The sequence below is a fragment of the Bos grunniens genome, chromosome 8, assembly GCF_055505025.1.
Source record: "Bos grunniens cultivar Pamir isolate PY7600 chromosome 8, Bosgru_T2T1.0, whole genome shotgun sequence".
Lineage (NCBI taxonomy): Eukaryota > Metazoa > Chordata > Mammalia > Artiodactyla > Bovidae > Bos > Bos grunniens.
The window spans coordinates 23,817,357-23,841,630 of record NC_141172.1 but is presented as its reverse complement, the minus strand read 5'-3'; the positions used below and the strand labels follow the sequence as shown (position 1 = coordinate 23,841,630).

The following is a 24,274-nucleotide window of genomic DNA, read 5'->3' as shown; positions in this document are numbered from 1 at the left end:
ACTCTCCCTTTCTTCACCACCACGGACTTCTCAAATGTACTGCAAGAGCAGACACTCACAATCCAGAGTAATAATCTGTGAGCTCCTGACAGGTATCACATTTCCTCTCACAAGAACCCACAAGGAGCCTGAGCCCTGTTTTATAAGTATTAAAAACCCAACACGAGGGCAACTTATCCAAAGTCCTGGAGTAAGTTCCAGAAAGAGGATTCTTAGTGCAGCTCTGCACAGCTCTGCATTTTGCCACACTCTGGAAGTTTTGAGGCATTCGGCTCCCAAAGACTGGGTGAGCTGGACCAGGTCACCAGGGGAAGAGGAAAACCCCATCCCAACAGGGGTTCCCTGGTCCACAGGCCTCTCAGATCTCACTGGGGCCAGCACCGGGACAGCCTCCTCTCAGGCATCACCCCATGTCCCCACTGTGGCCAGACAGGGCTTCCTTCTGAGGACTGAAGACCCTCATTCCCAAGGGAGGCCTGCCAGATGGAGACACAGAGCCCTTGCCACCTCGCTCAGCCAAAACTGGCCACAGGCCATAATACTAAGATGCCCAAGCAGTGAAGATACAGCTCTCCCTGAATTTGGAGAAAAGCTAAGAAGTGCAGTGGGAGATGCCAAGAAAACATTTCACTGCAAAATGCAGCTTGATGAACTGAGATGTTAAGCATCACCCCAAGTCATCAGTGGGCATCAGAAGCATCACCACTGAGGTGGGGGTCACCCTGATCGAGCCTTCCTCCAGGTGACTTTCTAAACAACACAACACAGGAGAGAAAGCAACAAGCACAGAGGTAAAAAGGCAGTTTGGCTGATTCTTCACCAAGAGATCTGAACTTTGTTACCAAAGCCATTCCACTCTTGCTGGATTTAGAGATGTTTGCCTTTGAAAAGAACACCATTGGAGAGTGACCTTGGTAATCTTTCCTTCCTTCATTCACAGAGCTTCTATCTACCCAGCCTGTGACAGTTTAGGGAGATACGAATTAAAAGCTGTGATCCTCAACCTCAAGCAGCTCCAAGTCCAGTCAAGTCCAATAAGTATTTATGCTTTGAGGCAACTGCTTTGATGGCTGTATTTACATAAAGCTCAAAGGGAGACAGAATGCTGAACACCTGAATCAGGAGAGGAAATCAGGGAGGGCTTCCAAAATGAGGTGGCATGGGGCTAAAGAGAGTCAGCCAGACCAACCGTTCACAGGGAGGACATCCAAGGAAGAAAGAGCAAAGGTATGAGGAGAGCGAGGGAGCAAGGTATATTTCCAGGGACTTCCCTGATGGTCCAGTGGTTAAGAATCCAGCTTCCAAAGCAGGAGAAGCGGGATTGATCCCTGGTCAGGGAACTAGGATCCCACTGATCCTAGTGGGTAATACTGCCTCGGAGCAACTTAGTCCACATGCCACAACTAGATGAGAAGTCCACACACCACAACTAAGACCTGATGTAGCCAAAAATAAATACATACTTTTAAAAGGCATTTTCCATGGCAACCCACTCCAGCATTCTTGCCTGGGAATCCCATGGACAGAGGAGCCTGGTGGGCTACAGTCTATGGGGTCGCAAAAGAGCTGGACACAACTTAGTGACTAAACAACATGTATACAGCACAGTAATTTTACTTCTGCTGATTCTGCTTTTGTTGTTTTGTCAGTTCAGAAATAGTTCCATAAAGTATCATTTATCCATAAGACAGATAATAATGCAACCATTAAAATGTTTACAATAGCAAATGCTTATTATAAACAAAAACAAAATATAAAAATATTTATATATAATCCAATTACACATGTAAGAAAGTGGAGAATAATAAAAGCCCAAGAAGAAAGCCACCAACTTTTTTTTTTTTTTTTGGCATTGAAAAAGCAAAAAAGGTCTTTCCAAAATTAAAATCAGTCCTATATTCCTAGAGCAAAAAATGACAGGTGAGAAAGGTTGGGAGATCAGGCTGGACAAGGCAGCAGAGGCCACACCTTGAAGGGCCTTCAACAACAGGCAAAGGAGTTTTCATTATATGCTAGAGGTGGGAGATTGGGAGAACATATTTGAAAATGGTGTAACTGATTAGGGATTAGTCTCCAAACTTTACAAACAGCTCATGACGCTTAACATCATCAAAACAAAGAACCCACTCAAAAAAAAGGGCAGAAGACCTAGACATTTCTCCAAAGAAGACACACAGATGGCACATGAAAAGATGTTCAACATCAGTAATTATTAGAGAAATACAAATCAAAACTATAATGAGATTATCACCTCCCACCAGTCAGAACGGCTACCATCAAAAAATCCACAAACGATAAATGCTTGAGGAGTGTAGAGAAGGGAATCCTCCTACACTGTTGGTGGGAATGTAAATTGGTACAGCCGCTATGGAGAACAGTATAGAGGTTCCTTAAAAAACTAAAAATAGAGCTACCATATGACCCTGCATTCCCACTCTGAGGCATAAATCCAGAGAAAAACATGATCCAAAGGGCCACATGCACCCCAATGTTCATAGCAGCACTGTTTACAATAGCCAAGACATGGATGCAACCTAAATGTCCATCAACAGAGGAATGGATAAAGAAGATGTGGTACATATATACAATGGACTATTACTCAGCCATTAAAATGAATGAAATAATGCCATTTGCAAAAACATGGATGCACCTAGAGAGTGTCACACAGAGTGAAGTAAGTCAGACAGAGAAGGATAAATATCGTATGACATCCCTTATGTGTGCAGGCTCAGTCACTTCAGTCATGTCTGATTCTTTGCAACCCCATGGACTGTAGCCTGCCAGGCTCCTCTGTCCATGGGATTCTCCAGAAAAGAATGCTGGGTAGTCATTCCCTTTTCCAGGGGATCTTCCCAACCCACATGATCTTCCTGAACCATGTCTCCGGCATTGCAGGCAGATTCTTTACCACTGAGCCACTGGGGGAAAGCCACATCCCTTATATGTGGAATCTAAAAATAAATAAAACAAAGGAACTTACAAAACAGAAACAGACTCACAGACTTAGAAAAAGTGAAAGTCGCTCAGTCGTGTCCAACTCTGTGTGACCGCAAGGACTGGAACCCACCAGGCTCCTCCATGGAATTCTCCAGGCAAGAATACCGGAGTGGGTTGCCATTCCCTTCTCTAGGGGATCTCCTGATCCAGGAGTTAAACCTGGGTCTCCTTCATAGCAGGCAGATTCTTTACCATCTCAGCTACCGAAGAACCCCACAGACTTAGAGAATGAGCTTAATGGTGGACAAGGGGAAGCATGAGGGGAAGGGATTGTTAGGGAGTTTGGGATGGACATGTATCCAGTGTTATATTTAAAATGGATAACCAACAAGGACCTACTGTACAGCACATGGAACTCTGCTCAATGTTATGTGGCAGCCTGGATGGGAGGGGAGTTTGGGGAAGAATGGATACTTGTCTGTATATGGCTAGTCCCTTCATTTTTCACTTGAAACTATTGTTAATCAGCTCTACCCCCAATATAAAGTTAAAAGTTAAAAAAAATAAAATATGCTAAAAAAAAAACAACAGGTATATTTCCAAAATCATCATCAGTCCTACATTCCTGGAGCATAAAATGACAGGTGAGAAAGGTTGGGAGATCAAGCTGGACAAGGCGACAGAGGCCACGCCTCAAAGGGTCTTCAACAACATGGAGAGGAGTTATCATATGCTGGAGGTGACGGAGACCCCAAATGAGCCCTGAGCAGGGAAGAGAAGCTCACGGGTCTTTAAAAGATCTCTCCGGTTAGGGCACACTGGCAAGCCCAGGGAGGCCTACCCAGAGGGTCCTGCACAGGTTTCAAGCAGGATTCATGGGATGCTGAGGCAGGCAGGGATCTCGCCAGCACAGAACAGAAACGTTAGCAAGTAAAATTGTCAGGACTTGGAATGTGGGGACACTCTTCAGTGCTCCAGCTGTTAATGAACCCAGGCAGGCCTCAGCCTAGCGGTAGAAACCCCAATGCTGGATGTTTAATTACACACAGTGTGACGACAGTAGCTGGATTGCAGAGAGGTGAGATTCGTTTTGTTATTTGATTTGTCAGCAACACAGGGCAGGGCTCCCTGACCACACCTTCTGGCACAGCTGCCCAGGGAAGAGCCAGGCTCCTGCAGCTCAGAATGGAGCCTTGAGGTCTCCTGCCAGGAGCGCTGAGAGTATCCGTGGCCACCGCTCCCTCTCTGCCTCCCCTGCCCCTTCTGTTCCGGCAGCTGCCTTCCAAAGACTAATGAGAACAAGCTGCAGCTCGGTTTAACAGCTCTGATACATTCCTTAGCAAAACCTAATTTCTTTCAAAACATATCGACTGCCTTACAGTGACTCCATCAGGCAAGACACATGTCAGGGGGAAAAGCAAGAGAAAATTTGGCAGGTACGTGTAATGTGTCAATAAATTAAACGAAGTTTATTTTCACAAAACCAAATGGTCAGACTTGCTCGTGGTTTCCTACCGAGCTCTAAAAATTACTCTCTAGAGAGAGTAATCAAAGCACAATTAGACCAGTCCCGGAATTTTTTTTAAACATACCATCCTTTCTTCACACATGGTTGCTCCTGCATTTGTAGCAAGGGTACTTAACTCAGAGAAATGGGCTTTTCTAGGTTTGGGTCCTTCTGTGATAATATGCAGTCATAAAACTAGTTTTCTGTTGTTATTTTTTACAAAAGCAATTGGTTTACAGTTAAGACTAAATGTCCTCCACAATGTATCCATTTATTTGTTCATTTAACAAATAATAGCATTGCCTGTTGGGTTGGTCTATTTCAAATCCTGGAAAACAGAAAATATATTTTCCTAATAATGGCTATAATTTTTAGCCCCTGGGCAGGAATTTTATCACTCTGAGGATATTTCATTAAAGTCCTAAATTATTTGAATAAAAGAGACTATTGTACCAGAGTGACTCCGTATTTTCAAAATGCGGCAAGTGGTCAAAGAACAAAGAAACCATCAATGGAGGAAAGGAAATATAGTTTTTAAACAAATCAGACTAAAAACAGTTGATATATGTCTCAGAAAATGGCACAGAGACTTGGCCTCATGAATAGAAGTGACACTTTTAGACTCATAGACTTAGGAAACGAAATTATGGTTGCCAGGAGAGAAGGGATAGTTAGGGAGTTTGGGATGAACATGTACACACTGCTATATTTAAAATGAATAACCAACGGGGACCTCCTGTGTAGCACATGGAACTCCGCTCAATGCTATGTGGCAGCCTGGATGCAGGAGGGGGCTTAAGACATGTGTATGTATGACTGCATCCCTTCGCTGTTCGCCTGAAACTAGCACAAATATTGCTCACTGGCTATACCCCCATACAAAAGTAAAAGTTCAAAAGAAAATTTTAAAAAAGAACCTTAAGCAAAACAAAGAAGTGACAGTTTTTTTTTTTTTCCTGTGGCCTAACAGAACTGACATCGTCTTCTTCCAAAAAAGAATATCCTACCAGGTTTACAAAGATTTTAAAGCTTCTTACCTAGAAATATCTGTGGGATTTCAATAAGAGTCATTAGTAAGAGGCAAGGGGAACAAAGACAGCTATACACAGTTACACAGTTTGTGTACCGCACAAGAGGGACATCTAAGGGCACTGTCACTTCAGAGACACTGTCCAAAGTTTTTCAGGAGATAGTAATGGATGGTATTGCTCTGAAACCAGCATGACAATATTCTGACAAGTGCAAGTAAAACACACTGAGGAAGCCATGCCTGTTTGTAATTTGCACAAAGGCTTCATATGGATAACAGTGGCTCTGGTGGTGAAGTTATGATTTGTAGATGACACAATTCAAGTGATTCTTTGGAATGAACCGCTGCTTTGAGTCAACTTTCCAACCCAGTGCCTTGCACACAGCACTCCATAAATGTTTACTAAATAAGCCATCAGCATGATTGGCAGGTATGCTCAGCTCGGGTGATTGACCAGGATGTTGACACAAAGACAGTGTCATGATTCAGCTGCTGTAGAAGCTGTCATCTCAGAACAGAGAACCGCTCTTCCTGTGGTGAGCTTGAGACTGCTCTCCACACCTTTTTTTTTCCCCCCCCTCCACATCTTAACCCAGGAGCAGCCACGTTTCCTCCTCCTCTTCCTCAAACCTGGAAACGAGGAACTCCAAGATGGCAGAGCTACAGCATGGCAGCAGTCCTGAACCTCTAAGTCACTACACAAAAAAGAGCCTCCGACTTTGATAAACTCTTGTCATAACTAATGAGATCGCAGAGTTTGTTTCTGCAGCACTGGCTGTATTACTTGACTAATACACTAAGGGAAAGACATGGGACCCTGCTTCCCATTTCCATGTGCTTCCCTCAGGCGGTCCCCCTGCCCAGCCTGCTGTGAACACCTGTGTTCAGCAACGCTATGGGAGATGGGGAGGGAGCAAGGAGGGCAAAGACTGAAGAGTCTCTTCCCCTCCGAACCCTCACAGCTGAAATCTCCTCTGAAGCCTCCATGCTTTCAGACACTAACAGTTCCCTTTGAGAGTGAACCCAAATTTAAACATTGCTCTGGGATCCCTGAAATAATCTTGATACCATCTGCTTATCCCAAGGAAAAGTGTCAGGGCCTCGTGATGTATTTGAAAGAGTGCAGAAAGAGGAATTCGAAAGAACGGATGTTAGTGTGGGTTTTACAATTTCCTAGCAACACTGACTCTAAAAGTACCACTGATCCCTGATCATCACCTCTTCAAAATGGAGCTAATGGAATCCTCTCTTAAAAGGTGAAAATGAGGACACCAAACTCATGTAAAAAGAACACTTGAAACAAGCATACAAGCACAAGAAATATTAACAAAAGAGGGAAAAAGCATGCATTCAAACTTCCCTATAACCTAGCTCAAGAGTCACTTAAACCCCCAAATGTCCTTCCAAATTCTAAGGAGAACAAAAATATTCCTAACTAGACACTGAGGAATGTCTTATTGCACATGTATGATGTTAGGCTATATGCACAAGGCTAATAAAATTTCAGCTTACATCTGTATAGCACTCTATAGTTTATTAAGTTCTTTCATATACATGAAATCATGGCAGAGCTGTGCATTTTATATGCTGAATGCATGTTTTATAAAGCACTTGGGCCTTTGGATAATCAGTGTATATACTATACGCATGCCTGTTGTATGTAACTAGGAGTATAATATTATTTAAACTATTACACAATGTATATTGTTGTATCTTAACTTTTACAACATATTAGTGGTGATATGTATGATTTATACCATGCTGAGCACTTTGTGAGGAATAAAACCCCTAATTAAAACTAGACTCCTGTGGGAAAACATGAATTGCTTTATGATGATTCATTTCACATTGATTTCCAGATCATATAACTACTCAAACCAAGGTCCTACCTGAACATAGTTTGTGAAAATAATTAGCAAAAGAGGGTATTAAAACCTCTGGAAATTTCCTCCGTGTTTTGTATTTTCCCCTGTGGAATTTGTTAGTATTTTTATTTTTAAAAGGAGGTAAGATCATGTGATTTCAAATGTACAAAAAGTAGTTACAGAATGAAGTTATATTGATTATAGTAGAACATAAATAATCTCTCTCCCATCATCTATCATTACTTCGCTGGAAAATGGCAAAGAACCCACATCTTTATAATGAAATCATCTGCGAATGGCCTTGAGACTAGAAAATTAATAAAACAAATAAAGCGATTCCAAAACCTAACCTCTATGCCTCTCTCTTTCCCTACCCCATTGCTTTTTAAGTGAAACTAGAGAGGAGACTCTTCATCTGATACCAGAGGACTAATTCAATTAAGCTTAAACTGAAGTTCTGTTTTATATGGATATTAATACAGTCTGCATTGATGTTTATAAAAAGCTTTTTAGGTTATTGATGTTATCTGAACCCTAAGTGCTCAAATAGCCATAGTTAATAATGCAGATTTATCTTAGAGGACTTCAAAAATAAACATTTAATTTCTAGAGACAACCAATTCATAATTAAAGAATATTGGCTACAGGAAAATGTACTTTTTTAGCCATCATGCACACACACACACACCCCTGTCTCATGATACCTCATTCCTCAAATGTTTAGTACTTTCTGACTTTTTTAAAATATAAGCAACTCAAAAGTTATGTCACCAAAAGAACCATAAGAAGAATATCAAATTCACTTTGTACCATGCTGAAATAAAGTTTTATATCTGAAATATGTCACTCCAAGTTTCTCAGCATGGAGGTGGTGGGTAGCTTTCTGCAGAATATAACTGAAGAAACACAATGAGTTCTATCCCAAAGCAACCTCCACATCATGCCTGGAGCCACCAACAGGTGAGCCATTGACAGTTGAGGAATGCTTAGGCAAAGAAAGCAACTTTGGGAGTAGTATGTACCACATAGAAGAGGCGTTTCTTTACCTACATTATCTTCCTTAAACCTTAAAACAGCCACCTGACAGGTAGCATCAGCGGATGCCCAGAAAGATTAACTGGCCCAAGGCCACAACACAGGTACAAGCATCAGACTGAAGCCCACATCTGATTTCAGATGCCAGCCAACCACACACTGAGGATTTTAATTCACAGATTTTAATGTTTTTCTTCTAAATATCACCACATAATCCAGGCCTTACTTCCTAGGACCTACAATGTTGTTTTGTGGCTAAGCCATGCCTGACTCTTTTGTGACCCCATGGACAGTAGCCCGCCAGTCTTCTCTGTCCATGGGATTCCCAGGCAAGAATACTGGAGTAGGTTACCATTTCCTTCTCCAGGGGATCTTTCTGACCCAGGGATTGAACCTGCATCTCCTGCATTTTCTGTATTGGTAGGTGGATTCTCTACCTCTGTGCCACCAGGGAAGCCCTATAAAGACCAGGATTCAAAAGTAAGACAATCAATAGGTACGTAAAGGTTATAGGTTCTAAAGGAAATCATTCCTGAATATTCACTGGAAGGACTGATGCTGAAGCTCCAATACTTTGGCCACCTGATGTGAAGAACTGACTCATTGGAAAAGACCCTGATGCTGGGAAAGACTGAAGGCAGGAGGAGAAGGGGACGACAGAGGATGAGATGGTTGGATGGCATCACCGACTCAATGGACATGAGTTTGAGCAAGTTCCAGGAGATGATGGACAAGGAAGCCTGGTGTGCTGCAGTCCACAGGCTCACAAAGAGTTGGACATGACTGAAGAGACTAAAAGGTTATCATATAATATAACAAAGACTCTCAGATAAAATGGTTACCGGGGAAGGGCCGCAGCCTGCTAACACATACTAACCTATTAGGATGGGATAGTTTTGCAGATTATGTTTGTAGCTGAGCATACTGTCAGGAAATAAAACCCCTAATTAAACTAGATTCCCACAGGGAAAAAAAATGATTTGCTTAACATTAAGGTTTCTAGATATTCTGTCCACAAAAACTAGAACCCAGCTCAACAGTTTGTGAAAAAATGCAAATTTAAAAGTGGCCCAAGGCTGAGGAAGTCTGGAAATCGATGAAAAACAGCAAAGGGATACCGTCAATAAAGATCTTTTCAGAATGCCAGGGGCTCAGGAAGATCACCTGAAGGAGGGTATGGCAGCCCATGCCAGTATTCATACCTGGAGAATCCCATGGACAGAGAAGACTGGTGGGCTGCAGTGCACGGAGAAGCAGAGAGACAGACATGACTGAAGCAACTTAGCTTGCAGCACGCACACAGATGCTATTTAACCCTCAGAAGAATCCTATAAGGTAGGTATGACTTGCCACAGCATCCTGTTCTACAGATAAGGAAGTAAGGCTGAAAAGTTTAGCAAACTTGACTGCTTCACATAATATATTTGTTTTCTCCACAACAAAGTACCACACACTGGGTAGCTTAAGCAACAGAAACTGTCTCACAGTTCAGAGGTCCAACATCAAGGTGGTGGCAGGGTAGGTTCCTTCTTACGGCTGTGAGACAGAGCCTCTTTGCTGCAGGCCCCTCTCCTGGTTGCGGGCAGCCTCAAGCATTCCTTGGCTCTAGATGTTCTCTCTCTGCTGTCACACCATCTTCCCTCTGCATGTTCCTGCCTCTCTCCACATCTCCCCTTTTAATAAGGACACCAGTCGTGCTGGATTAGGGCCCACCCTAATGACTTCATGTGACCTTGATTTCCTCCTTAAAGACCCTATTTCAAATAAGGGCACATTCTGATTATCACAGGGGTTAGGACTCTGACATCTTTGGGGCGGGGGGACACAATCCCACTCATAACACACAGCTATTAGGCAGTGAGGCTGGCTCCCTTTAACCACCCATCTAGAACTCCTCCTTGAGGAGCCAAGTCTGCTCAGGTGACAGAGCAGAGCCTTCCAAGTAAGAGGGTTGCAGAGAGAGATGGGCGGCAGGAAGCAGCAAGGATGAGGAAGACAGGGACCACTCTGGAACTCCCTACACATCCATTAAAAGCTTATCCAAGATCCCACCTGCTGTGTGTGCAGTGTGCGGTAATGTCCTATAGGAAATGCAGGGCTCGGTGAGGTCTCAGCCTCTGTCCTCAGACAGTCTTCATCCAGTGACTCAGCTGGAGCAGTGGAAGTGGGGACATACACAGACAGCTCCCCTGTAATCACCGCACTGAGACATCACGCCCAAGACCACGTGGGAGGGGCAGAAGGTACAGTGCATTATGGAAACAGAGCAGTGAGACTTCATTCCAACTGGGGATGGCTCCATGAGAAGACAGGCTTTGCTATGGGCCAGTTTCAACGAGAAGATAAGAAGACATGTAGAAAGCAAACAGAGCCAACACCTGCTGAGAGTTTAGATGGAAGGCCTATGCTGGGGCTGGCACCCTCAATCTTTACAATAGCCTAGGCAACAGGTATTCTCCCCAGTTTACAGGTGAAGAAGCGGAAGCCTGCAGATTTCAGAGAGGGGAATAAGACCAGGATCCTAACCTCCAACGTATCTGGAAACCCAAAGATCTTAGCACAGGACTCAGCTGGCTCTTAAGAGCTATAAAACTAAAGAATGAGTAAAGCGAGGCTTCCCTGGCGGCTCAGTGGTCAACCAGGAAGGAGACATGGGTTCATTCTCTGGTCCAGGAAGATCCCACATGCTTCGGAGCAACTAAGCCCATGCACCACAACTGCTGAGCCTACATGCTACAACTGTATGCTCTAGAGCCCGTGCTCCACAGCAAACAGCAGTCACTGCAATTATAAGCCCACTCACCACAACTAGAGTAGCCCCCACTTAGCCACAGCTGGAGAAAACCCTGGGCAGCAACAAAGACCCAGCACAGCCAAAATAAATTATTTTTTAAAATGAGTAAAGCCAATTCATCATCTTCTTTCTGATACCAAAACAAAAGCAAACGTACGGTCCAGCATGCAAAAATCAGAAGGATTCTATTTCAAGAACACCAAGTCTGCTCAAATTCACTACAGTATAAAATAAGATTATTTCCTGTAGCAAAGGTAGAAAAAAAATTCAGAAAGTTATAAAACTGGTGATTTCTAATAACAGAAGTGATCATATAGCCAGCTAGGGCCGCTACATGCTTATGTGGGTGTGTTTGTGTATGTGTTTTTAAGTGTACATTTTTTTCCTTTAAGCCATTAGAACTTTGGAAAATTTTATGACAACAATGTGCCGTGTACGTGAAAGATGGATGGGTTAAAGTTACTGTTTTCTTAGGATCTGTCTGGAGTTTCACAGCCACGCACTGGTGCACTATCTGGAAAGATTTAGGACCTCTGCTGTAAAATTATTTATTAGTTGTTATTTATACTACGTGCTCACTAGCAGACCACCCAGTGCTGTAACAACAAAGGCAGTCACGCTGTGTCTCTCCAAAACAAGCAAGAGACCACAGGGGCCACCTCTGGGTGTCACCGCTGAAAGATGTGGCTTCCGGCAGGGAAGTAGGTTCTATGTTTTGAAGGTGCTGCCATGCTAAGAGACTGAGTCAATGGAGAACGCCGGGCTCAGCATGAAAGGGCTCGGGCTAAGCCAGCCCTTCAGAGGCCTCAGTTCTGTCATCTGTAAAACGAAGGGCTGCTTCACTGTTTGCCTGAAACTACCACAACATTGTTAATCCCAATACAAAATTAAAAGCTTAAAGTTTGGGGGGAAAAATGTTTTTAAATAAAATGAAGAACAACACGTAAAAATAAATAAAAAAGAAACAAAAGGAAGGGCTGCACCAGAAGTCTCTCGGTTCACTTCCCCTCTGAACCCTGGATTTTAAGAAGATGAACCTGTGAGCAGTTGCTTGCTAACCCTGGGGTGTGATCTGGGGCTAATCTCAGTGCCTGGGCCTCAGGATCCAACAGGCTTCCCCCTCCACCCTTCTGACCTCCCACTTTGGCTTGAGTAAGCTAACAAGGCATATCTGAACATTCTTCAAGGTCTCAAAAGAAAAGCTCTTTGTTTAATGCTTAATTGGGACATATTAAATATGTCAAGATGTGGTTCCACTAGACCAAGAAGAGATCGAGTTTTTCTTTCTAATATAGGAAGTAACTGTTTCTCCCACTTATAGTGAATTAGTAAATAGAAAAATAAATGAATAAAGCAAGCATCTCTCCCCAAACCCCCACCCCACCCAAAAAAACAATCCTTTGGTAACTTGTAGTTTTTCTTTTGAGCTATTTGTCTAAAATTTAATCAACCAAATACACAAATATCTTCTTCAGTACAAGGAATTAATCCCCTCACTTTAAGTGGTCACTCTCTCTCTCTCAGGCTGAAGCTCACATCAGCCAAAGTTTCATCATGGAATAACGCATTCTGGGAGCTCATCACTGGTATAGTTCAGTCTTCCTATTTTTTTCCAAGAGTGAAGTTCAACCAAAGTCATCTACAGCTAAGAACTGAACTGGAACTTCTAATTCTAAGCCCTGTTCTCTTCCTATTAAAGCAAAATATCCTCTAGGCTGGAGGGCTCCCATGCCTGTTCTGAAGTCTTGCTCACATTTAATGATTCCCAAACCTGGCTCCACAGAAATCATTTCTGGGGACTAAGTCCCAAGAGTTCACAAGAATCATGGAATATTACTCAGCTATTAAAAAGAATGCATTTGAATCAGTTCTAATGAGGTGGATGAAACTGGAGCCTATTATACAGAGAGAAGGAAGTCAGAAAGAAAAACACCAATACAGTATATTAATGCATATATATGGAATTTTGAAAACTGGTAATGATGATACTATATGCGAGACAGCAAAAGAGACACATGTAAAGAACAGACTTTTGGACTCTGTGGAAGAAGGCGAGACGGGGATGATTTGAAAGAACAGCACTGAAACATGTATATTATCATATGTGAACTAGATCGCCAGTCCAGGTTTGATGCATGAGACAGAGTGCTCAGGGCTGGTGTATGGGGATGACCCTAAGATGGGATGGGGAAGGAGGTGGGAGGGAAGTTCAGGATGGGGAACACATGTACACCCATGGCTGATTCACGTGAATGTATGGCAAAAACCACAATATTGTAAAATAATAAGCCTCCAATTAAAATAAATTAAAAAAAAAAAGAATCACCTTTACTGACTTCTAGAGGAAAGAAGAGCACTTTAGGCAAGAGTGAGATTCTTACAAACAGAAAAAATGTTAACAGATTCTTCTTCTATCTTGGGAAAAGGCAAAAGCATAATATAGCTAGATGTTGCAAAAACACAGAGTATACCCTAAAAACAAGGGGAAATATCATATATGAAACAAGTCGCCAGTCCAGGTTCGATGCACGATACTGGATGCTTGGGGCTGGTGCACTGCGACGACCCAGAGGGATGGTATGGGGAGGGAGGAGGGAGGAGGGTTCAGGATGGGGAACACATGTATGCCTGTGGCAGATTCATTTCGATATATGGCAGAACCAATACAATATTGTAAAGTTTAAAAATAAAATTAAATTAAAAAAAAATTTTTAAAGGGGAACATGAAAGTTCAAAACAATAATGACTTTAAGTAGAAATTTTAGTAAATGAGGTCATTAAATACTTTAAAATTAAGTAATTTAAAACAGTCCTTTAAGATTTACTAGTTTGATCTCCTTGCTGTCAAAGGGACTCAAGAGTCTTCTCCAGAACCACAGTCCAAAAGCATCAATTCTTCAGCGCTCAGCTTTCTTCATGGTCCAACTCTCAGATCCATACATGACTACTGGAAAAACCATAGCACTGACTAGACGGACCTTTGTCAATAAAGTAACGTCTCTGCTTTTTAATATGCTGTCTAGGTTGGTCATAGCTTTTCTTCCAAGGAGCAAGTGTCTACACAAAAGTAGAAATAATCATTTAATAAATTCGCAAAGCATCATCCATTCTCCACAACTATCCAGATTTTGCCACACTTCAAATCTCGTTTCTTTGCTTAAATATTTTAAAGTAAATGTCAGACATTACTCTTGTATACTTCAATATGCATGCCTCCAGAAAAGGTTTTTCATAAAATTCAACATCCCTTCTTGATTTAAAAAAAAAACTAAAGACAGAAGGAAACTTCTACAACATGATAAAGGCCATATATGAAAAACTCATAGCTAACATGATACTCAGCAATGAAAGACTAAAGGCTTTTGCCCTAAGATTAGGGAAAAGACAAAGATGTCTACTTCCACCACTTTTATTCAATACAGTATTAGAAATCCTAGCCAGAGAATTAGTCAAGAAAAAGAAATGTACCCAAATCTAAAAGAAGTAAAATTACTTCTGTTCACAGGTGATATCTCATATGTGTACCACTAAAAAACAATTGTGTTCTCTGTTAGATCTAATAAACTCAGCAAAATTGCAGGGTAAAAAGATAAAAACAAAAATCAATTGAATTTCTGTACACTAACTATAAACAATCCAAAAAAGGAAATGCAAATTGGTAAAGAATCCGCCTGCAATGCAGGAGACCCCGGTTTGATTTCTGGATTGGGAAGATCCCCTATAGAAGGGAAAGGCTACCCACTCCAGTATTCTGGCCTAGAGAATTCCATGGACTGTATATCCACGGGGTCACAAAGAGTCAGACACGACTGAGTGACTCTCACTTTCACTTTTCATCTTAAATGGGAAAATGATCCCATTTAGAATATCATCAAAATGAGAAAAATATTTAGGAATTAACAAAGGTGGCAAAAGACTTGTACACTAAAAACTAAACTGCCTGGAAAGAAATTAAAGACAACACAAACAAATAGAAAGATACTTCCATTTCTACATTCATTAATTGAAAGATGCTAATACTACTAAGATTTAAATAGCATACAAAGCCATCCACAAATTCAAGGCAATCCCTATCAAAATTACTGGCATTTTTTACAGAAATAGAAAAACTCCTCCTGAAATTAATATGTAATCTCAAGGGACTCTAAACAGCCAAAATAATCTCAATAAACAAGAATAAAATTGAAATATTCACATTTCCTGATTTTTAAACTTTATACAACAGTAATCAAAAGAGTGTGGTACCTGCAATAAGAACACACATATAAACCAGTGGAACAGAATAGAGCACTCAGAAATAGACCATCATATACACAACCAAATTATTTTCAAAGGGTATCAGGGCTATTGATAGTCTTCAAAAAAAATGTCATTAGGCAAACTGGACATCCATATGCAAAAGAAATAAATTAGACAATTACATCATATATAAAACTTAGTTCAGTTCAGTCGCTCAGTCATGTCCAACTCTTTGCAACCCCATGGACAGCAGCATGCCAGGCCTCCCTGTCCATCACCAACTCCCAGAGTTTACCCAAACTCATGTCCACTGAGTCAGTGATGCCATCAAACCACCTCATCCTCTGTTGTCCGCTTCTTCTCCTGCCTTCAATCTTTCCCAGCATCAGGGTCTTTGCAAATGAGTCAGCTCTTCACATCAGATGGCCAAAGTATTGGAGTTTCAGCTTCAGCATCAGTACTTCCAATGAATACTCAAGACTGATTTCATTTAGTATGGACTGGTTGGACCTTCTTGCAGTCCAAGGAACTCTCAAGAGTCTTCTCCAACACCACAGTTCAAAAGCATCAATTATTCGGTGCTCACATGACTACTGGGAAAACCATAGCCCTGACTAGATGTACCTTTGTGGACAAAGTAATGTCTCTGCTTTTCAATATGCTGTCTAGGTTGGTCATAACTTTCCTTCCAAGGAGTAAGCGTCTTTAATTTCATTGCTGCAATCACCATCTGCAGTGATTTTGGATCCCAAAAAAATAAAGTCAGCCACTGTTTCCACTGTTTCCCATCTATCTGCCATGAAGTAATGGGACCGGATGCCATGATCTTAGTTTTCTGGATGTTGAGCTTTAAGCCAACTTTTTTACTCTCCTCTTTCACTTTCATCAAGAGGTTCTTTAGTTCTTCTTCACTTTCTACCATAGGGTGGTATCATCTGCATATCTGAGGTTATTGATATTTCTCCTGGCAATCTTGATTCCAGCTTGTGCTTCATCCAGTCCAACATTTCTCATGATGTACTCTGCATATAAGTTAAATAAGCAGGGTGACAATATACAGCCTTGACATACTCCTTTTCCTATTTGGAACCAGTCTGTTGTTCCACGTCCAGTTCTAACTGTTGCTTCCTGATCTGCATACAGATTTCTCAAGAGGCAGGTCAGGTGGTCTGGTATTCCCATCTCTTTCAGAATTTTCCACAGTTTATTGTGATCCACACAGTCAAAGGCTTTGGCATAGTCAATAAAGCAGAAATAGATGTTTTTCTGGAACTCTCTTGCTTTTTCCATGATCCAGTAGATGTCAGCAATTTGATTTCTGGTTCCTCTGCCTTTTCTAAAACCAGCTTGAACATCTGGAAGTTTACGGTTCATGTATTGCTGAAGCCTGGCTTGCAGAATTTTGAGCATTACTTTACTAGCATGTGAGATGACTGCAATTGTGCAGTAGTTTGAGCATTCTTTGGCATTGCCTTTCTTTGGGAATGGAATGAAAACTGACCTTTTCCAGTCCTGTGGCCATTGCTGAGTTTTCCAAATTTGCTGACATACTGAGTGCAGCACTTTCACAGCAGCATCTTTTAAGATTTGAAATAGCTCAACTGGAATTCCATCACCTCCACTAGCTTTGTGTGTAGTAATGCTTCCTAAGGCCCACTTGACTTCACATTCCAGGATGTCTGGCTCTAGGTGAGTGTGAGTGATCACACCATCATGATTATCTGGGTCATGAAGATCTTTTTTGTACAGTTCTTCTGTGTATTCTTGCCACCTCTTCTTAATATCTTCTGCTTCTGTTAGGTCCATACAATTTGTGTCCTTTATTGAGCCCATCTTTGCATGAAATGTTCCCTTGGTGTCTCTAATTTTCTTGAAGAGATCTCTAGTCTTTCCCATTCTATTGTTTTCCTCTATTTCTTTGCACTGACCACTGAGGAAGGCTTTTTTATCTCTCCCTGCTATTCTTTGGAACTCTGCATTGAAATGGGTATATCTTTCCTTTTCTCCTTTGCTTTTTGTTTCTCTTCTTTTCACAGCTATTTGTAAGTCCTCCTCAGACAGCCATTTTGCTTTTTTGCATTTCTTTTTCTTGGGGATGGTCTTATTCCTGTCTCCTGTACAATGTCACGAACTTCTGTCCATAGTTTATCAGGCAGTCTCTAAGATCTAGTCCCTTAAATCTATTTCTCACTTCCACTGTATAGTCATAAGGGATTTTACTTAGGTCATACCTGAATGGTCTAGTGGTTTTCCCCACTTTCTTCAATTTAAGTCTGAATTTGGCAATAAAGAGTTCATAATCTGAGCCACAGTCCCTCCTGGGGTCTTGTTTTTGCTACTGTATAGAGCTTCTCCATCTTTGGCTGCAAAGAATATAATCAATCTGATTTTGGTGTTGACCATCTGGTGATGTCCGTGTTTAGAGCCTTCTCTTGTGTTGTTGGAAGAGGGTGTTTGCTATTACCAGTGCGTTCTCTTGGCAGAACTCTGTTATTCTTTGCCCTGTTTCATTCTGTACTCCAAGGCCAAATTTGCCTGTTACTCCAAGTGTTTCTTGACTTCCTACTTTTGCATTCCAGTCCCCTATAATGAAAAGGACATCTTTTGGGGGTGACAGTTCTAGAAGGTCTTGCAGGTCTTCATAGAACTGTTCAACTTCAGCTTCCTCAGTGTTACTGGTTGGGGCATAGACTTGGATCACTGTGATACTGAATGGTTTGCTTTGGAAATGAACAGAGATCATTCTGTCATCTTTGAGATTGCATCAAGTACTGCATTTTGGACTCTTTTTGTTGACTATGATGGCTACTCCATTTCTTCTAAGGGATTCCTGCTCACAGTAGTAGATATAATGGTCATCTGAGTTAAATTAGACTTTATCAAAATTAGAAACTTTTGTCATCAAAATACACTGTCAAGAAGGTGAAGAGAGAGCTCACAAGATGAGGCAAAACATTTGAAAATCAAAAATCTGATAAGGAATTAAAATCCAAAATATATAAAAGAACTTCTACAACTCAACTACAACAACAAAGAAAAACACAATTATAAAATTGGCATAGGACTTGAGTAGGTATCTTGCAAAAGATTTATATAAAATGATCAATAAGCAAATGAAAAGATGCTCAATATCATTAGTCATTAGAAAATGCAAATTTAAACCACAATAAGATACTACTTCATGCCCAATAAGATGGTTATTATATAAAAAAACATTTTAATGACAAATATTGGTGAAGATGTGGACAAATTGGAACCTTTGTGTATCATCAATGGGAATCACTGCAGATGGTGACAGCAGCCATGAAGTCAAAAGACACTTGCTCCTTGGAAGAAAAGCTATGACAAACCTAGGCAGCATATTTAAAAAGCAGAGACATTACTTTGTCAACTAAGGTCCATCTAGACAAAGCTATGGTTTTCCCAGTAGTCAGGTATGGATGTAAAAGTTGGACTATCAAGAAAGCTGAGCACTGAAGAATTGATGCTTTTGAACTATGGTGTTGGAGGAGTCTCTTGGACAGCAAGGAGATCCAACCAGTCAATCCTAAAGGAAATCAGTCCTGAATAGTCATTGGAAGGACTGATGCTGAAGCTGAGACTCCAATACTTTGGCCACCTGACGTGAAGAACTGACTCATTTGGAAAAGATCCTGATGCTGGGAAAGATTGAAGACGGGAGGAAAAGGGGACAACAGAGGATAAGATGGTTGGATGGCATGACCAACTCAATGAACATGAGTTTGAGCGAGCTCTGGGAGCTGGTGATGGACAGGGAAGGCTGGAGTACTCCAGTCCATGGGGTTGCAAAGAGTCAGACATGATTGAGACTGAACTGAACTGAACTGAATGGGATTATAAAAAGAACTACAGCCTCTGTGGAAAATAGTATGGAGGTTCCTTAAAAAGCTAAACATAGAATTATCATTCAATCTAGCAATTGTACTTTCAGGCATGTGCACTAAAGAACTGAAGCAGGAAATCAAATAATACTTGCATGCCCATGTTCAAAGCAGCATTATTCACAATAGCCAAAAAGTGGAAACAACCCAATATCCATCAACAGATGGACAACAGAGAACCTTAAAAAGGAATGAAATTCTGAGGCATGCTACGACATAGATAAATCCTGAGGATATTACGCTAAGTGAAATAAGCCAGATGTAAAAGGACAAATATTGTATGATTCCACTTATGTGAGACCGAAAATAGGCAAATTCTCAGAGACAGAAAATAGAAGTTATGAGGCACTAAGGAATTTGGATAGTGGGGAGTTATAATTTAACAGGTTCAGAGTTTCTGTTTGGGATGATGAAAATGTTATAGACATGGACAGTGATAATGTTTGAATGCACTTTATGTCACTGAAGCATTAAAAATTGGCTAAAATGATAAACTTTATGTTATATTTTATCATACTAAAAAACAATGCATGTCTTTAAAATATGGTTATTTTCCTAATCTAGCAATCTATTTTTAAGCATTTTAAAATATATGGCCTCAAAACTTTGTCAATTTTTCTAAGTATTTTTATATTCCCCATCCCCCTACCCCATTCTTAAATCTCACCATAGTTGACCAACTTCTATCTCAAACAGCAAAATATTGCTTTCTTTTCTTAGAGCTTATTTATAACAATCATCATCTAAGTTAGGAATCAGCACACTATAGCCTTGAAGTCAAATTGGGCTCACCACCTGTTTCTGTACAGCATGTGAGCTAAAAATGATTTTTACATTTTAAAATAGTTGAGAAAATTAAGACAAATATTTCACGACACATGAAAAATATATTATTTAAATTTCAGTGTGATGATAAAGTTTCGATGGAATACAGCCAAGCTCATTCTTCTGTGTACTGTCCACAGCGGCTTTCATACTACAAAGGCGGAGTTGAATAGTTACAACACAGAAGATATGTTCGGCGAAGCCCCAAATATTTACCATCTGGTCCTTTACAGGAAAACCTTGCCAATACCTGATCTAAATGATCAATTCAAAAAAGGCCAAATGGCTACATCTAACCACACTGAATTTTCCACTGAGGTAATACAGAACTTGGTCATTTTTTTTAATAGATCTGACATGGCTGAACTGATCTTTACTTTCACAAATCGAAGATTTCTGAAAGAAGCACAGAAGTTATTTTGAAAACTATGGTGAAGAAGATACTGGTGCGGGGAGAGGGTCACTATATTTCAAGAGTTGAACGTGGCAGAAAATGCTAGCTACCTACCTTGTTACCTATATTTCCCTTCTTCTGTGGTAACAGAACCCCCATTTTTAGCCGCACCACTCTTGAGTGACACTTCTGTGAGGTGTACATGATTTGGGGGTTAGGAGAGACTACTCTTTATTGCTTCCTAGAATATGGATGCAATGGCTGGAGGTTAAGCAGCCATACTGGATTATCAGGCAAAGCACAAAAGGGTTAGTCATCAAGCCAGAAAGTACCTGGGTCCCTGACATTGTGAGCTGCCCTATCAGCTCTGGACTTCTCTTAGGAGAAACACATTTTCTAACACATGTAGTCAAACTTTATCCTAAATACCACAGTGGTATAAAAGAAATAATGGTAAAGTTAACCCTAGAGCACAATTCTGAATGAGATAAATTTTAAGTACACATATATTAGGGGATGGCTAAGAGGGAGTAGTCAGGTGGCCCATGGGCTTCCCTGGTGGTTCAGATGATAAAGAATCTGCCTGCAATGCAGGAGACCTGGGTTTCATCCCTGGGTCAGGAAGATCCCCTGGAGAAGGAGAGAGTGACCCAGCTCCTTTGTGGCTCAGCTGGTAAAGAATCTGCCTACAATGTGGGAGACATGGGTTCAATCCCTGGGCTGGGAAGATCCCCTGGAGAAGGAGAAGGCTACACACTCCAGTATTCTGGCCTGGAGAATTCCATGGACTGTATAGTCCATGGGGTCGCAGAGTTGGACACAACTGAGCAACTTCCATTTCACTTCACTTCAGTATTCTTGCCTGGAAAATTCCATGGACAGAGCCTAGCGGGCTACAGTCCATGGGATCACAAGAATCGGACATGACTGAGTGACTAACTCTTTCACTTTACATTAACAGAGGGTAAAAAAATAGCCACATTATCTGTCATAGCATTTTAAAAAGTAGGCTGCACAAAAGAGATACAAATGTAAAGAGCAGACTTTTGGACTCTGGGAGAAGGCAAGGGTGGGATGATTTGAGAAAATACCCTTGAAACATGTATATTACCATATGTAAAATGGATGACCAATGCAAGTTTGATGCATGAATCAGGGCACTCAAAGCCAGTGCTCTGGGACAACCCAGAGGGATGGGGTGGGGAGGGAGGTGGGAGGAGGTTCAGGATGCAGGGACACATGTGCATACACAGCTGATTCATATCGATGTATGGTTTGCCACCACAACATTGTAAAGTAATTATCCTCCAATTAAAATAATTTATTTTAAAGTAGGCTTCAAAAGACTGTTCTATACATCAGTGTCTCTTTTGCTGTCTCGTATATAGGGTTATTGTTACCATCTTTCTAAATTCCATATTTATACTGTATTGGTGTTTTTCTTTCTGGCTTACTTCACTCTGTAAGTAAGCCAGTTTCATCCACCTCATTAGAACTGATTCAAACGTGTTCTTTTTAATGGCTGAGTAATACTCCATTGTGTATATGTACCACTGCTTTCTTAACCATTCATCTGCTGATGGACATCTAGGTTGCTTCCATGTCCTGGCTATTATAAACAGTGCTGCGATGAACATTGGGGTACACATGTCTCTTTCAATTCTGGTTTCCTCAGTGTGTATGCCCAGCACTGGGATTGCTGGATCATAAGGCAGTTCTATTTCCAGTTTTTTAAGGAATCTCCACACTGTTCTCCATAGTGGCTGTACTAGTTTGCATTCCCACCAACAGTGTAAGAGGGTTCCCTTTTCTCCACACCCTCTCCAGCATTTATTGCTTGTAGACTTTTGGATCGCAGCCATTCTGACTGGCGTGAAATGGTACCTCACAGTGGTTTTGATTTGCATTTCTCTGATAATGAGTGATGTTGAGCATCTTTTCATGTGTTTGTTAGCCGTCTGTATGTCTTCTTTGGAGAAATGTCTATTTAGTTCTTTGGCCCATTTTTTGATTGGGTCGTTTATTTTTCTGGAATTGAGCTGCAGGAGTTGCTTGTATATTTTTGAGATTAGTTGTTTGTCAGTAGCTTCATTTGCTATTATTTCTCCCATTCTGCAGGCTGTCTTTTCACCTTGCTTATAGTTTCCTTTGTTGTGCAGAAGGTTTTAAGTTTAATTAGGTCCCATTTGTTTATTTTTGCTTTTATTTCCAATATTCTGGGAGGTGGGTCATAGAGGATCCTGCTGTGATGTATGTCGGAGAGTGTTTTGCCTATGTTCTCCTCTAGGAGTTTTATAGTTTCTGGTCTTACATTGAGATCTTTAATCCATTTTGAGTTTATTTTTGTGTATGGTGTTAGAAAGTGTTCTAGTTTCATTCTTTTACAAGTGGTTGACCAGTTTTCCCAGCACCACTTGTTAAAGAGATTGTCTTTAATCCATTGTATATTCTTGCCTCCTTTGTCAAAGATAAGGTGTCCATATGTGCGTGGATTTATCTCTGGGCTTTCTATTTTGTTCCATTGATCTATATTTCTGTCTTTGTGCCAGTACCATACTGTCTTGATGACTGTGGCTTTGTAATAGAGCCTGAAGTCAAAAGAGACACTGATGTATAGAATAGTCTTTTGGACTCTGTGGGAGAGGGAGAGGGTGGGATGATTTGGGAGAATGGCATTGAAATATGTATAATATCATATATGAAATGAGTGGCCAGTCCAGGTTCGATGCACGATACTGGATGCTTGGGGCTGGTGCACTGGGATGACCCAGAGGGATGGTACAGGGAGGGAGGAGGGTTCAGGATGGGGAACACATGTATACCTGTGGCAGATTCATGTGGATATATGGCAAAACAAATACAATATTGTAATGTTAAAAAATAAAATTAAATAAAAAAAATAAAGTAGGCTTCAATCTATACATATCCTTGTATATTTATAGAAACTCTCAGAAAAGATATATAAGAAACCAAAAACAGTGGGGCCTTAAATAAAGGGAACTGGGGGGACTATTTAAAGTTTTTAACCATGAACTTGTATTTCCTTTAAATTTTTTTTCTTAAATCTTAAATTTTTGAAAAATAAAACATTAATAGCACAAATGCTGCAAACTCAAGCCTCAGTTCCCTAAAATGGTTGAAATGATAATGACAAAAGATTTGGGGCAGTCATTTAGTTTAGTCAGATTAGTTTAGTCAGATTGCTTTCCATCAACAGACTAAAATAATTATTCATTTATTCATGCAAATACTTATTAAAAGGCTATTATGTGCCACTGTCCTAGGATATATAACAATAAATCAATCATCAAACAATTAAAATACAAGTTGCAAATAAGAGAAGGAAGTTTCGAAGTCAGGAAAGAAAGGAGACGTAATGGCAGCACCAAGGACAGAGGGGAAGGCAGGCTGGGTCTCAGGCGGGCCTCTGCGCAGCCACAGGACACAGAACCTCAACTCCTGAGGGGGAGGGAAGCAGACAGTTAGGAGGCAGATGTGATGGAAGGACCTCAGGGGCTTCAAGAAGTGTTCTCAGGTCTCATGTCCAACCTCTCACCTCCTGTCAATCTGTCAATCCAGTGACAGTCAGACCATCTGTGGTGTCACGGGGTGAAGAATGGGACAAATGCGGCGTGAGAGGGGGATTTAAATGGAATCCTGCATGGAGGTTCCTCAAAAAGTTAAAAAAGACCTACCATATGAGCCAGCGATTTCACTACATCCGAAGAAAATGAAAACAGGATATC

The 24,274-nt window shown here is 41.0% G+C and overlaps 1 protein-coding gene across 1 annotated transcript in view; it reads right to left on the bottom strand.

The window, feature by feature from the left end:
- SAXO1 (stabilizer of axonemal microtubules 1) overlaps window positions 1–24,274 on the bottom strand; it is a 110,523-nt gene that overhangs the window by 61,156 nt on the left and 25,093 nt on the right. The gene's annotated exons all lie outside the window — the stretch shown is intronic.